This window comes from Pleurodeles waltl, chromosome 9, assembly GCF_031143425.1.
Source record: "Pleurodeles waltl isolate 20211129_DDA chromosome 9, aPleWal1.hap1.20221129, whole genome shotgun sequence".
Taxonomy (NCBI): domain Eukaryota; kingdom Metazoa; phylum Chordata; class Amphibia; order Caudata; family Salamandridae; genus Pleurodeles; species Pleurodeles waltl.
Window position 1 is genome coordinate 457937471 of NC_090448.1, and position 14324 is coordinate 457951794.

At 41.1% G+C, this 14324-nt stretch overlaps 1 protein-coding gene across 1 annotated transcript in view; it reads right to left on the minus strand.

Annotated features, from left to right (window-relative positions):
- TDRD9 (tudor domain containing 9) overlaps positions 1–14324 on the minus strand; it is a 2107755-nt gene that overhangs the window by 2092556 nt on the left and 875 nt on the right. The gene's annotated exons all lie outside the window — the stretch shown is intronic.

Genomic DNA, 14324 nt, shown 5'->3' on the forward strand with positions numbered 1-14324 from the left:
TTCGCTACACATGCCCACTCTTTGTGTGCACACACACACACACACACACATACATACACACACACATACACACACAGGAGATCTGGGAGTGGCTTTGGGTTTGGTGTACTTGGACCAGGCACAGCCAAGCAGCATCAAGTCACTTCTGCAGAACACGTAATGTCATGCTAGCGTCAGAATCCCAGAGTACAAGGTGAGTGTCTTTGGGGGAGGAGGGGAGACAGAAGGGGGATTGGACAGATGAGGCTCTTTAAAATTGCTACTAGTGCTTCTTCATGAACTCAGCTGGTTGCACTAATGATATGGTGGACAGGGAAGGTCAGTGTTCTGCGAGTGTGTGTTGATGCGAGCTGGGGTGGGGGGGATGAGGGGGCTAGCTGAAAATATGTCACTGGGCTAAGTTTTCTACAGTAAATAGACACCCTGGACCATTAATGCACCCAAATATTTGGGAAAGTGAAAGGAGGCAGTCAAGTTTAAAAGTGTATAAGAGGATTCCACTTCAGAATGATTGCTGCACCACTGTTTTGAGAGCAAGGCCCTCCAATGGTATACATACACAGTGAGTCTTCAGACATGGCCTTGATTAAAACACAAAGTGAGCTGTCAGAACTTGTAGGGGAAAAGCTAAACACACTGACTGCCAACAGCACCTCAAAAGTCATCAGCCATACACTACTGGAAGATCTGATATTCTTCAAAGATTACCAGCGAGCCACGTCCATAAGCATTCTTACATCCTTCACATAGTACAGGCCTGCACTAATGACACCAATGATACATCCTTCTGAGTAGCAGCTATATTCTAATTGAAATATTCTCATATCTCTCTCTGACTAGTAATCAAACACATTATTTTTTAATAAAACCAAGTAAATTGCATTTCTTGACATCCTGAGGATATCCATATTCACTTTTATCTCAAGTTCTCAGTTTGCATCAGAACAATTATTAGTTATGGTGATCACATTGTAAGAAACAACGGGCAAACAAAAACAGTTTTTGACCCCGACTTGGCCATCTATACCTAATCTCTCACCTCGAAGTTTACTAAACAATGAATGTGCCCCTGATGGTGCCGTCACCACCCTTTGCACCCAGACTGATGCCACTTGACTCTTGTCAGTCCCCTGATATCTTGTTATGGCGCCAACCATGGGCATTGAGAACCGACATTCAGTATCATGCAGCTATTCATCTCTGGGCCCAATTATCAAGCATTGGAGGAGGCTCCCTTCTCCATTCTCTAGCAATGTCACACTTGGCCGATAACATACTTATGCGTGATGGAGCACTCATATCTGTTCATCTCAGTGTCAGCTGTTAAAAGGAAAACAGGTCTTGGGTCTCGGTCTAAAGGCCAACCTAACACCCTCAATAAGAGAGGCCAGCAGACCTCGCCAGGCACAGCCATGTAGTCTGACGAAAGTCACCAGGGCAATTATGACATTGGAAACAGGAGACAAATTTTTCCCCAAGTGCTTAAATCTAAGGAATATAATGTAGAACCCATTAAGAAACCTCAGCTGGATTTTTCTGGAATCATACACTACTGACAGAAGTCATAACTCACAGGGTAGCAGTATCCTTTGTGGCCTCAAGCCCTGTGAGTAGAAGGGTGAGGATAGATGAGTGGCAACTCAGTTTGACAGAATGTGGACTGCAATGATGCCAATACTGAAAATTGATTACATAGCAGTGCAATTAGGTTCCTGGCATAACAAGGATGCTGTAAATAATGAGAAATATGAGTAACGGAGCCGTACAAACAAGGCAGTATCCATGTGTATCTCAACAGAAAATTACATCCAGAGAAACATGTTTTCTAGTATGGCAAAGGGTATTTACACTTCAAGCATTCATAATAATGGGGCCTAGCAATACTGTTTTACAGACCTCCACTCTGTGGTTTATTGCACAGCGGTCTTCAAGTATATATTATAGGTAGTTTAGAAACTGCCATGACCATACTTGTTCACATACAATGGCAGTATGAATACTAGTATCAAGCCAGCTAATATCACCGTATGAATAACTCTACTGAGGAAGGCATACAGAGATAATAAAATAGTTAACATTCATCAAGCATAGCACTCTGGTGCTTCAGCATAGTAAACGGACTTCTGACAAATGAGTACCAAAGAGAAATGCTGAGCCTTAGTAAATATGTTAACTGCCAAAGTTGAATCAGTTCTCTGGTGTACTCGAGCAGCACTGAGACCCTGCATACTAAGCAGACAATCAATGTTTGTTTTGATTACAACCAATGCAGCTTAAAATATAGTAATACAAATCAGAAAATGTCATATACAAACAATAAAAAATAAAAAAAATTATGGGTTGATATAACAGAACAATCTCAAATTCAGGGTACCAAAATCTCTAAACAGCGGCTGTAGCCATTTTACCATTCAGATAGTATACAATGGAAGTGTGACTCATCTTCTCTTCAACCCAATTACAGTATTACTATGTATGTGAGCATATATCTTTAAGGCAGGTCTCACTTAAAACTGTGATTTCCCATTTTAATTCTGATAAGAACAACTTTGTTCTCTGAAATATAAAAAAGGTAGAACAGAATTACCTCAAATTTGACAGAAGTTAGAACTTACTCAAGGTGTGTTTTGGGTTATTTAGTGTTAATCATTTCATTACTTTGAGAAATTAGCATTGAAAGAGGTGGTCGGTCATGAAGGTGTTAATCGCCTGAAAAAGTTAGTGATAGCTAGACAGACGTTATGTCCCACAGGGCTCCGGTGGTACAGAAAATTAAAAACATACTCAAATCCCATTGGCTGAGGGACCCTTTCCTTCCATGGGGTATTGTGGTACCGGGGACCACACTGAAAATTAAAAACATACTCAAATCCCATTGGCTGAGGGACCCTTTCCTTTCATGGGGTACTGTGGTACCGGGGACCACACTGAAGTACCTTGAGATATGATTGACCAGCAAGAACAACTCAAGAGTGTGTTGCAGTAACATCACAGGACTTGGTCACTGTGTCCTGTAAATGTGTTTTCAACAGGTCATAAAGGGGCAGGGTATGGAGACACTGACCCCCTGGCTCTTGGAGAGGGGATTCAGAAGCCCATCCCCATTAACTTAAATTAAGAAATAAAATTGTGCTGCAGGCACTGCAGTACTCTCTCAGGACAAAAGTGCAGCCATCCTGTGATGTTCAACAGCACTCTTGCTGTACTCGTCTCACATGTTTCCAACACATGTCACCATGCAATCCTCCCCAATGAAGCTTCACTGAGAAAGATTGCACTGCACATTATCTTGGTACGATGGGCAGGAAGTTTGTGAGACGAGTGTCACAAGAGTACTTTGGTGGTACCTGAAGAAGAGGGGGAAAAAAATATATATACACATACATATATATATATATATATATATATATATATATATAACACAAAGCCTTGCCTAAGGCCATGTGCAGAATGGACTGGCTGCATTTCAAGGTTTGGTCCAAAATAAACTATGATAAAAAAAAAAAAAAAAAAAATCATTGAAAAAGGGTTAAAGTGAAGATATAGTTAAGCGTTTGAATAAGGCATGAGCGAACATTAAAAATTAATAAATAAATAAAAATAATTAAAAAAATAAAAAAAACACACTGGTTCTAGTTTAGTGAAAACTATAACCACTTGTACCTCCTACAATTAAACATGGAATAAGGGTGAGAATGTGGGTTGGGCGTCTGCACAACACCTGGCTAAAGGACAGGGCATCATTTTTTGACTAAACTATAACTAAAATATATATATAAATATATATATATATATATATCTTCTCCAAAGCTCCCTAGTTAGAAGTTAAAAAAAAAATTTCAAAAAAAAAACACTATTCAACTGTACTATCCCAATCCCAACCTTAAAATACAAACATTTGGCCACTACTGGGTGTAATTCATCCAGCTCAGGCTCTAGCTCAAAAGCAAAATTAAGAATCAGGAAACATATAGACAACTTACCCTATTTCACACTTTAAAGCAGTTTCTCCTGTACCCAAAGTTTAAAAGGTGATTTTACCTCAAGTGTTGTAGGGACCATGTACACTGGAGCTGCAGACATGCTATAGAGTAATATCGGTAGGCGGGTTAAAAAAAACAAACATTTTTTTGCATGTTGGCAGTTGTCTAACATCAGTATAACCCCACATTCCTACCCCAGAGAGAGTCATTTTGGCAACGCTCCTCAAAGGCAGGAAACATCAGGTGCCTGCCATTCTCCCTCACAAAACACACAGCTGTGATCGACCTTGGTATATGGGTTTTCCACTTTATTTCAACTATTACCCCAAACCCTAGCTATACACAGCTGTTTAGGGGGTGAGGGTGGCTATCAGTTTACAATTATTCCCGATACATTAATGTTCTCTGAACATCATTAACGTAGTTATATAAGTGTTAATAACTAACTCTTTCAGAACTTAATGAACTTATCAAAAAGTGATTGTATTCTACACCAGTGGGTCTACAATCAGAAAATACAAGTGGTGATCTGGGTACTTCCCAGCATGAGGACATTACCAATACATGCGCTCAAAGCCGGTACCACATGGTTAATATCCCAAATGAACAACAGGGAGCCCAAGGAGCAGCTTTGATGAACACCTTTGTTGGCAAGGAAAGGTTTTGTGGTTTCCAAGTCCCTAAACAATCCTGTCAAAATCTGTGTGCCCAAAGTGTGCAAGGGAAATTGCTGAATGCAGACCGAATGCCCACAAACATCAAATATTATGACTCTTTCCTAAGTGGAACATATTATTTAAAAATTAGACCCTTTACACATGGTCTATGGTGTCAGTTCTTTTTCTGAATACCTGACTGGTAGTATGTTAAGATGTTATTGGTTTCAGCCTACTCGTTTATACAGTGCACATGCAAACAATGCTTGTGTGTTATATTACAGACTAACTGGGCAATAAAATATTAGTGCATATTTGACACCCTTAAACAAAGAGAGAATCTTTGCTGTAAGCCAGGACAGTCACTAACGGATCTGTCCTTTAAAATATGCTCCATCAAGAACAAATGAGCTGGTATTTTATCAGGACCAGGGGCCCCAACCCTCGATTGTCTAATAAATGACTCTTCTCAAGAGACTTCTTAATGGACCTCCTAGTTTTTTTGAGGGGGATATCTAGTTACATCTCAGTCCAAGGAGATAATACATGCACATCATTTTTAGTGAATAGGAGAACGCGCAGATAGGTCTCACTCTTCTCTATGGAGACATAGGCTGATGGAGATTCAGAGTGTTATGGGTCAGACATCCCTGCCAAAGAAACCCTTATTACACAAAAATATATGTTTTTGCCGACCCTCACCTGGCCTCTGGAAAACGTAAGCACACACAGCTGATAGTGTATAATAAATAAGCTTTTATTGAAAAGTACTATCAGCACATAAATCTATTGTATCATATTGATGGTTATGTCAGCAGCCACTATGTAAAACAAAAGGAACATTAGGAAAGCTCTAAGCATTTTACATCCCTACTTTCTATACTACTCTGATATATATATATATATACACACACACACATACACACCCTATCTATTTATTGTTTTTGCTGAACTATTAGTAATTGTCCTAAATATTGTTTGCCAAGCCAAGCAACTATCTAAGGATACCTCTGAAAGATTTTAGCCTTGCAGTCTGATAATGGTGCTCCGGTACATCAACTTTAGCAATCAGTCTTGTGTCTGCCTCGCCCAAATCCCAGCTTCTCTTAGTACCTCCCGTCGCCAATGATTCTCTGTAGGAGAGCTCATGTGCAGCCCTTCATCTCAGCACTTCAAAACACTAGCAATGCTACTATTAGAGACATAAAACAAGCAACTGGCTGCGATTATGCTTCCACTTTCCTTCCAAGCGTGTTCCATCTAAGGCTGAATGGCTTCCCAATGCTAATCACTACACCGGTCCTCCAGACTAGATAACAGTAGATTCTGCTCTGTAGTGTTTGTTATTTTTGTTAACAGGACTTCTCAACCTGCAGCCAAAATATGGCGATCTTGCACACACTGTCACATAGCATCACTATTTAGAATATTAATACTCAAGGCCCTCAGCCGTCTTGCATGCACACATGCGCGCGCACACACACACTCTCTCTCTCTCTCTCTCTAAAGAGAGCGTGCTCCATCTGCAAAACTTTTGCAAGAGACAAACTGCTACAGCATTCGTTACTTTGCTGGACATTAGCATTGTTGCTCAGCAATCTTCAGTAATATTCATCTCTGCTTCTGGTATTTATATTTTGCTACCGTTTAGAATAATGTGCCAAAAGGCAGTAGTGGAGGCTGGCTCTAGAATTTACTACCCAAGTAGGTGATACCATCTACAATGTTCCCACTTTGCTGCCTTCTTACTCAGCAGGTCTTCACAGCTATTCCATATTTCTATCATTTCACCTCAGGAGTCACTTTAAGTACACCAGTAGCATCTCAGCTAATTTACTATCTCTAGTAAACCAATCTCCTGGTAGAGGCAAATTGTATCCATTTCCGCAGATATTGTCCTGATTTTTTTTTTTTTTTGGGACACACATCCTGTGTACTTTCAAGCTAATGTCAGGGCTGGGGGTTAACTAAGCAAAATCACACCTGTTCCCATTACATCCCAGGTGCCCCATGCAGAACAGAACGGTGGATGATGGCCTAGTGACATGGATCGCTTCAATCTTCCGTTACCTCAGCATCAACATATACCATTCTAGTAAAGACTTACTGGGTGGGACCTTAATGAGGACTTTATCCTCCTTTCAAACACAAATCATGTTCTGGCGTTCTCTTCCACCAACAGTGCAAGGCTGTGGTGCACTGGCCAAAAAGGTGGTGCTGCAGAGACTACTCAATCATTTCTCTAATAATTTGCCAATTTCTGTACCAAAGAGACTTTTCCACACACTGGACGCCATGCTAGGGAAATTAATCTGGAATAAAGGACGGCATACAGTCACACTTTCTACATTGAAGTACCTCACAGACCAAAGAGAGCTGGGGCCCCAGACTTCGAGCACTACTATTTAGTGGCACAATTCCAATGGCCACTTGCTGGGTAGCTGGCAGTTGCCTACCTGAAGTTGGGCATGGTGGTAGGCGGACTGCACAGGACGCCATCTGAATACTCTTCATCTCCAAATCAGATGTGCCTTCAACTTCTAACAAACTGGTGCCATTGACTATGACAGCTACCGTAGGGCCCTAAAGGATACTCTCAAAACAATGGCACCAGAAATTCCCCTTGCAAGCATACGTTTCCGGCAGGCCACAAAGGGTGATGCAATAGTGGCATGGGAAAAACATTGGGATCACCTGTACAGGAGACCTGTTTCATGAGGGTGCGCAGATATCCTTTGCCTCGTTGACGGAACAATGCCCCTCCTATGGATCAGTTTTTGACTTGTGAGCACCTCACTTCGAAGCTGGAATACACCTGGGGGTTACTAACAGAACCACCTTTACACCCCCTAACCAGGAAACTATACATGATCAGAGCAGGTAGGGGACTGATCTGGGGTGGCCCAAACTATCCAGGAGATCGAACGCAGCTTCCCTTTGCTGAGCTCCTTGATTAATGGAAGGACGGCATAGGACCCACCTTCAAGAAGGAGTGGGAACGACCTCTCTCTCCGATAACACTATGTTACTGTACTTCCAGCATAACATACTCCACCCAGCTTACCCGACCACAGAGTGAAACAACAGAATATACCCCTCAGCCTTTCCTGGCTGATCATGATGCTCTACTCCTGAGGACTTCAATTGTATTTTAGGACTGCCCAACTGCCTTACAGGACGCACTCTGCACTACACTTTCAAAAGCCACTGGCCACTACGAGTTGAATAAACTCAAATGCTAGATTCTGGGGCTCTACAGACACCCAAAGGCCTGAGGAGCAGTGAACACATTTCTAGATTTGGCTCTACTCATCCCTAGGTGGTCAATAGCAATGCAATGGAAGGCGACATTGCTGCCCGTGTTGGCTCAAAAGGCTCACCACAGTGACTCGCTGGGCTCAATCAGAACCAGTGGCTATGAGCAGCAAGTGGCGTCCTGTGTACTGTACGCTGCAACCAGTGGCCTCCTTAAGCACCCTACTACGTCACTGTGGGAAAAGGTACTTCCTCCTTCAGAGGCTCTATCAAAGATGACACTCACACCTTAAACGCACCCATCCTTACCTATATACGCCAGCCTTAAAACGTATCATTGTGGTGATAGTTTGATGCGTTTGTGGGCCTACCTTGCCCTCATGAGATTTGAGTGCACCTCTATGCAAATTGATAAACACATCACCCCCTCTGTGTTCCTCCATCAACCACACTGCATGACTTGTCCCACTCAAATTATTTACACAATGGGAACAGGCATAGTTCCATTAATTTTATCTATGGTCTTTTTTTTTTTCACCAGCAAACTAAAGCCATTACTATATAGTGTTATGCGCTAATGTGCTACAAGATACATTTTCAACAACGTAATGTTATAATATGTCTAACCACAGTATGCAGGAACAGAGTTCCAATACTCTTGTGAAGTATACACGCTGTATCTGCATAAGCATGTAAAATGTAAACATTTAAACAAAAAAATAAGTGCCATTGGTAATTTTATACATTAGTGCAGTGTTAGACTGAAATTTGGGTATTATAGCACTTACAGATGGGCCAGCCTGGAAAGGGCAGTTTAGTATGTCATTTTATTTTCTGTTTAGTTCCTGGGACTGTGACAGGGCCAACAAAGCACATCCTGCACAGTGTCCTTTCAACCTGGTAGTGTTACATAGCCCAAAAGGCCAGTCCAACATTGCATTGGTGTAGTTCTAAGTGATTTATAGCCACTGTTGTGTAATCAATTAATTTATTAGCAATACAGTATTACCTAACTATCTGGCCCTTCTTGAGACTTCTTCAGATATTTCATAGAAAAGTTTTTGCAACTATCAAAGCAATTTGATGGGGGCATGAACCCATGTCGTGATAACTTAAGAATTAGGAGATAATACACAGTTTCGGTGCTTTGGTCAATTACCATGTCATCAGTAATGTTCCAGCTAGGCTGGGACAACAATATATAGTTGAATATACTTCTGTGAAAGCCACTATTAAAATTATAACAACTCAACAGATCTGATTTAGTCATGGCATTGTAGGCATGCAAACCATGTGTTAGAATTAAAAGGGCTGGCTAATGGCCAACACAAAAGCAGTTTTAAAATATTTGTGCACTATCGAAGAAATAACCCATCATCTTCTCTCAAGATGGCCCTACAATCACTAGCTGGTTCAAAAGTGGTATTAAAAACATCAGATTCCACTAGCACCGGTCTGTTCTTGTCACCCCTATTATAATGTAGCATATGTCTAACATCAAGGAGTTCAATGTTTGTGATTCAGCGGCGTGCCTTGTGCCCCGCAGTAGATATAAAAAATGATTTGCTTTCCTGTTCTAAAAATCATTAACAATGGCGGGATATCTTGATGGTCGCCAGTGATTTCTCTGATTTTACAATCCAAGTCAATTGGCACCCAGATTGTAAGCCACCCAATCGGTATCGTGATCCTCTTACAACTGGAAAACTAAAGGCTGTACACCCTTCATTAAGGAAGAAGTTAAACCCAAAAGATTTAAAAAAAAATAAAGACTGGGTGACTAGTTAATAATTTACAACCTTCTGGAGTTCCCATGCTTCTGAGCAAGAATAGCAACATTCCAAGGCACTATTTTGATGATTGCCTGTTCTGCAGAGCTCTCTTTACTAAATATCTTTTAGCTGAGGGCTGATGAATCTTCATGGTCTTGCTAGAATGGAGTCTGTATTCTTTAGTTTACTACGATAATTATGTATGAACATTTAATCAGCGGTGCACTGTAGTAGGTTTACGCTGCTTGTTGCTTTAATAGTAGTGTTCCTTTATAGCATGCATGCTCTTGCTTTATTATGTATTGTGTTGACTTTCAATTGGTTCACTTGTGTGGTGACTGTGAGTAAGGATTACAGCAGTAGTTCAGGTACTGTAGGAGGATCTGAGGTGACTGGACTCTGCACGCCATGGGCAATCCTCTACACGGAATAAAGATAGTCTTATCCTCCATGTCTGTCTCTAAGCAAATTACTACATTTGGCGACAAGGAATCCTGTTTCGCCCACTGATGTCCTGCCTCATGTCTTTTGCCGCCTTGGTGACTTTTTGCTGATTCTAGTACTGCCGGCTGCCCAATCAATTTTCCACAGCTGGAAAACGCACTGCATTTGTACAGCCTGGTGTTGCTCCTCTCCAAAGGTGCAGCGTGTTGCCGGTGACTGAGACGCTTTTAGCATTTTGGCAGACTTGCGTGCATGCCCTGCTTTGGCCGAATTGCTCAAGATACCACTTGAGATTTTCTCATGCCCTCTGCTGCTATGTTCAGTTATTGCCTTGCTTTGGCCGCATTGCTCGAGCTGTTGCTCAAGAACTTCTAGTGCCCTCCGCTGCTACATCAATCTTCTCTACACACATACAGATTCTTTTCATTGGTGTAACACCGTGGGTGGGGGGCATACTGGTTTGGGCTTCATCTCCATTTTCCTGTCATAATAGAATACTACATAGTGCCACTTCAAGCTGTGACAATTATCAAAACAGCATACAACGCCATGTGAGGCTTCGTTTTATGATGTTTTCTTATTTATCTCATTCTCTGATAATTTTCCGGATGCTTGTCAACACTTCTCAATGGTCAAAGGTATTTTGTAATTCTTAAAACTGTTTATTTACTTTATGGTATCTTGGTTAGTCATGACTAAAAATCAACAGATTATGCAACTGCCCCCGCTCCTCCCCCCATTTCTGCCGCAACCCGCTGTGAAATTATCACAGTGGTTTAGACTCTGAAAATCACTCGGTGGCAATACATGCTAGCAGTTACGGCCCCAAGCACAAATTTGCACTGTTATTTGGTTGTTTAGGTCAAACTGAGAAGCAAATATTTGACAACTCACCAATTGTTCCGGCCCCCCCAGAAGGTGCACACTGGAATGTATATAATGAGCCAGTAGAAAGGTTGCACAAACAATTTTCAGAGGAATCCAGCATTATGCTTTAAAGCAAAAGGCAACTTCTCATGCAAATAATCCACTGACAAAAGAGCGGAGCAGTACATTGCTGCTCTTAGGATCTCGACCCAAATGCAGACACATACATTCGAGACCAATTTTTCTTTCGTTGTTCGTCCAGAAAAATACAAGAAAGGCTGTTCAGCAGCCGCAATCCTACTTTCATGGAGGTCATTAACCTTGCCAAAAGCATAAAACGTTCTCCTATTTCTTCAAAAATACTTAATGCAGTCATCAGTCAATGTTGTGTAAGCTGAAGGAGCACAACATACGGAGTCTGTAGGTGTTGTGAATACCAAGGTAAAACCACACAGGAATGGGAACAGAAAACCTCTGGGCACATTTTAGAAGCATGGGCCTAAAAATCACCTTAATAATTTCACAAGATGCCTAGCTATTGGTGAACAATGCCTGCTGCGCAAAAAAAAAAAAAAAAAGGGGGAATTTTCAAATTCCATGCAGGATTGGCAAAACCCAATTGAGAATAAGTAGTGGGGAGGTGGAGGATGATTCATGTACTGAGTTTCTCAATAAGGTAGTGCTTACAGTAGAATTTAAGTCTGTGTGCACCCCAGTGAAAGGCCTGACTTGTGAAGCTTACATTGATGATATTCCTTCACAGGTTATGGCTGACTCAGGGTCTCCCATCACCATTCTGAGGGATACTACATTTTAAGAAAAATTAAACAGGCTCTTAAATCCCTCTGATTTCAATCCTAAGGCTTTTGGAGAGAAAGAGATATGGATGTTGGGATATTGTGCAACCAGCGTGGGCTGTCTTGGAAGAAAAACGAATAAGAAGGTGTACGTGGCCATAAAAAGGAAAGACCTCATAGGGTGGCAAGATAGAGTCTGTATTTAATACCTGGTTTGGAAAATCCAGTCAGGGTGGAAGAGTTGCCATCAGAATATTTCTGCAGTTTGAAGGAACCCATAAGGGATTTGTTAACTGAATTTGGTGATGTGTTCTGTGAAAAGGTTAGGACAATGAAAGGTTTTGAACACTGTATCAGATTGAAAGCCCACACACATGTTGCACACAAGGTACGTCTCATACTGTGAAGTGTCAGAGAAGAACTGAAAGTTAACCTGGAAAATCCATGCTCGTACGGGGATCACTGAAGTCTGCAATTCATCTTAATGGGTTGTGCCAATAGTTGTAGCACGCAAAAGCTCAGGAAAAATTAGACTGTGTGTTGATTTGAGAACTCTCAACTCCAACATCCTAGTGGACTATCATCTCTTATCAAAAATTAATGAACTACTGGCCACTTTGGGTGGAGCTAAATGGTTCTACATTATAGACTTAAGATCAGCTTATCACCAGTTGGCATTTTCTAAAGAATCTCTAGAGCGGACAACTTTCGTTACGCCATTTGGTGCATATAAATACCTGAGATTACCATTCGGATTTGCGCCCACTGCTAGTCTCATGGACAATCTGTTCGGTAATCTCAGGGGAGTGCAGGTATTCCAAGATAATATTTTGGTCTCTACTGATACCCTATAAGAACACAACCAAATCCTGTAGAAGGTGTTTCAAATACTGCTGCAGCAAAGAATGACAATTAGGCAAGATAAGTGTACATTTGCCACTAATGAATTGGAGTATTTTGGCCACACGGTATCTGCTGCTGGGATTAAACTGAAATTTTTGTTAATAAAAGACCTTAAGGGAGCTAAGGATTTCGTGGACAGAAATTGTTTAGGCTCACTCTTGGGCCTAGCAGAACACTATGCATGTTTTGTGCTGAAGTACACACACACACACACACACACAGTTGAACCATTGATGACGCTTCTCAGGAAGGGTCAAAAGTTTCTATGGTCTAAATTAAAACAGGATGTATTCAAGAAGGTTAAACATTTAATAGAGATGGCACTAGCTTTGCATGCATTTCATGAGGGTTATACCTCTGTCATCACAGTGGATTCCATCATGTACGGTTAGGCACCATTCTAAGCCAGTATGTTTCAGGAAAAGAACAGACTGTAGCGTTTGCCTTGAGGTCTTTAAACAGTATGAAAAGCAATATAGCACCATTGGGCGTGATACTCTGGCGTGTGCACGGGCTGTCCAAAAATTTAAGATGTAGGTTTGGGGAAGTGAATTGGAATTACATACAGATTATAAACCATTAGTTCATAGCCACACTGGTGATATAAGGAAAAAGCTGTCTGCTAGGCTGACCAGATTTGTGTTGAAGCTTTAAGAATATACTTTCATTATAAAAACATGTACCTAATGGGAAAAATGTTCACCCGGATTGCCCGTCACGGATGCCTTTAGATGATAAGTGTGGTATAGAATACATTGAATATGTCACAATGATAGACGCTATTGGTAAAAAGCTCAGCACAGATTTGAATGAAAAACTTTGGAAGGATGCTTGTCAAGAGGACAGAACCTTGACAAAAGTCAAAGAATAAATTGTGCAAGGTTGTCGTGAAAAAATATGTCTTTCTGGCAAAATTAAAACATTCTCTCAAATTGCAGGAGAATTGTCTGCAGTGAATGGGTTTGTAGTAAGAGGTGGTTTACACGTTCCTCCGGATTCCATCATTGTTAAAGATCACCAAGGACAATTAGGTGTATCAAAACCAGCATGCGCAATAAACAACATTACTGGTGGCCTGTCATTGTCAATCGAGTGAGGTTTGCTATAGATAAGTGTTCAGAACGTTTGTTATCTGACAAGCAACAGAAAGTTAACAAGACACCCTTACAACCTGTAGTATTCCCAGATGTAGCGTGGGAGAAAATAGGACTTCAAATCCTATTTGTTCCAGAAGTGAAGAGCACAAAAGACCGGCTGCGTCATGTGAGGTAAAAGTGCTAGAAAAGTTTAAAGATGTTGTGCTGTATTAACTTGTTACATATAAGATCATTATTTTATTTGTCTGTTTTGGGGAGAAGGTGATGTAGTAGATGTATGGTGCTTGTTGCTTTTTATTGGTAGTAGGGATCTGAGCTGACAGGACTCTGCAGGCGTTACTGTTTACAATAATATAGACAGTTTTATTCTCCATGACTTTCTGAACAATTTACTACAAGCATGCTGCATCTAGATAGGTATTTATTTTGAGTGGCCCAAACTTGTGCCTGCTATGCAACACTTTTTGGCAACTAACGACTGACTTCCTTATAGACACATACAACATATGTTGGTTCAGTGAAATATTGCAACTAGTAAGAGACCCTGTCA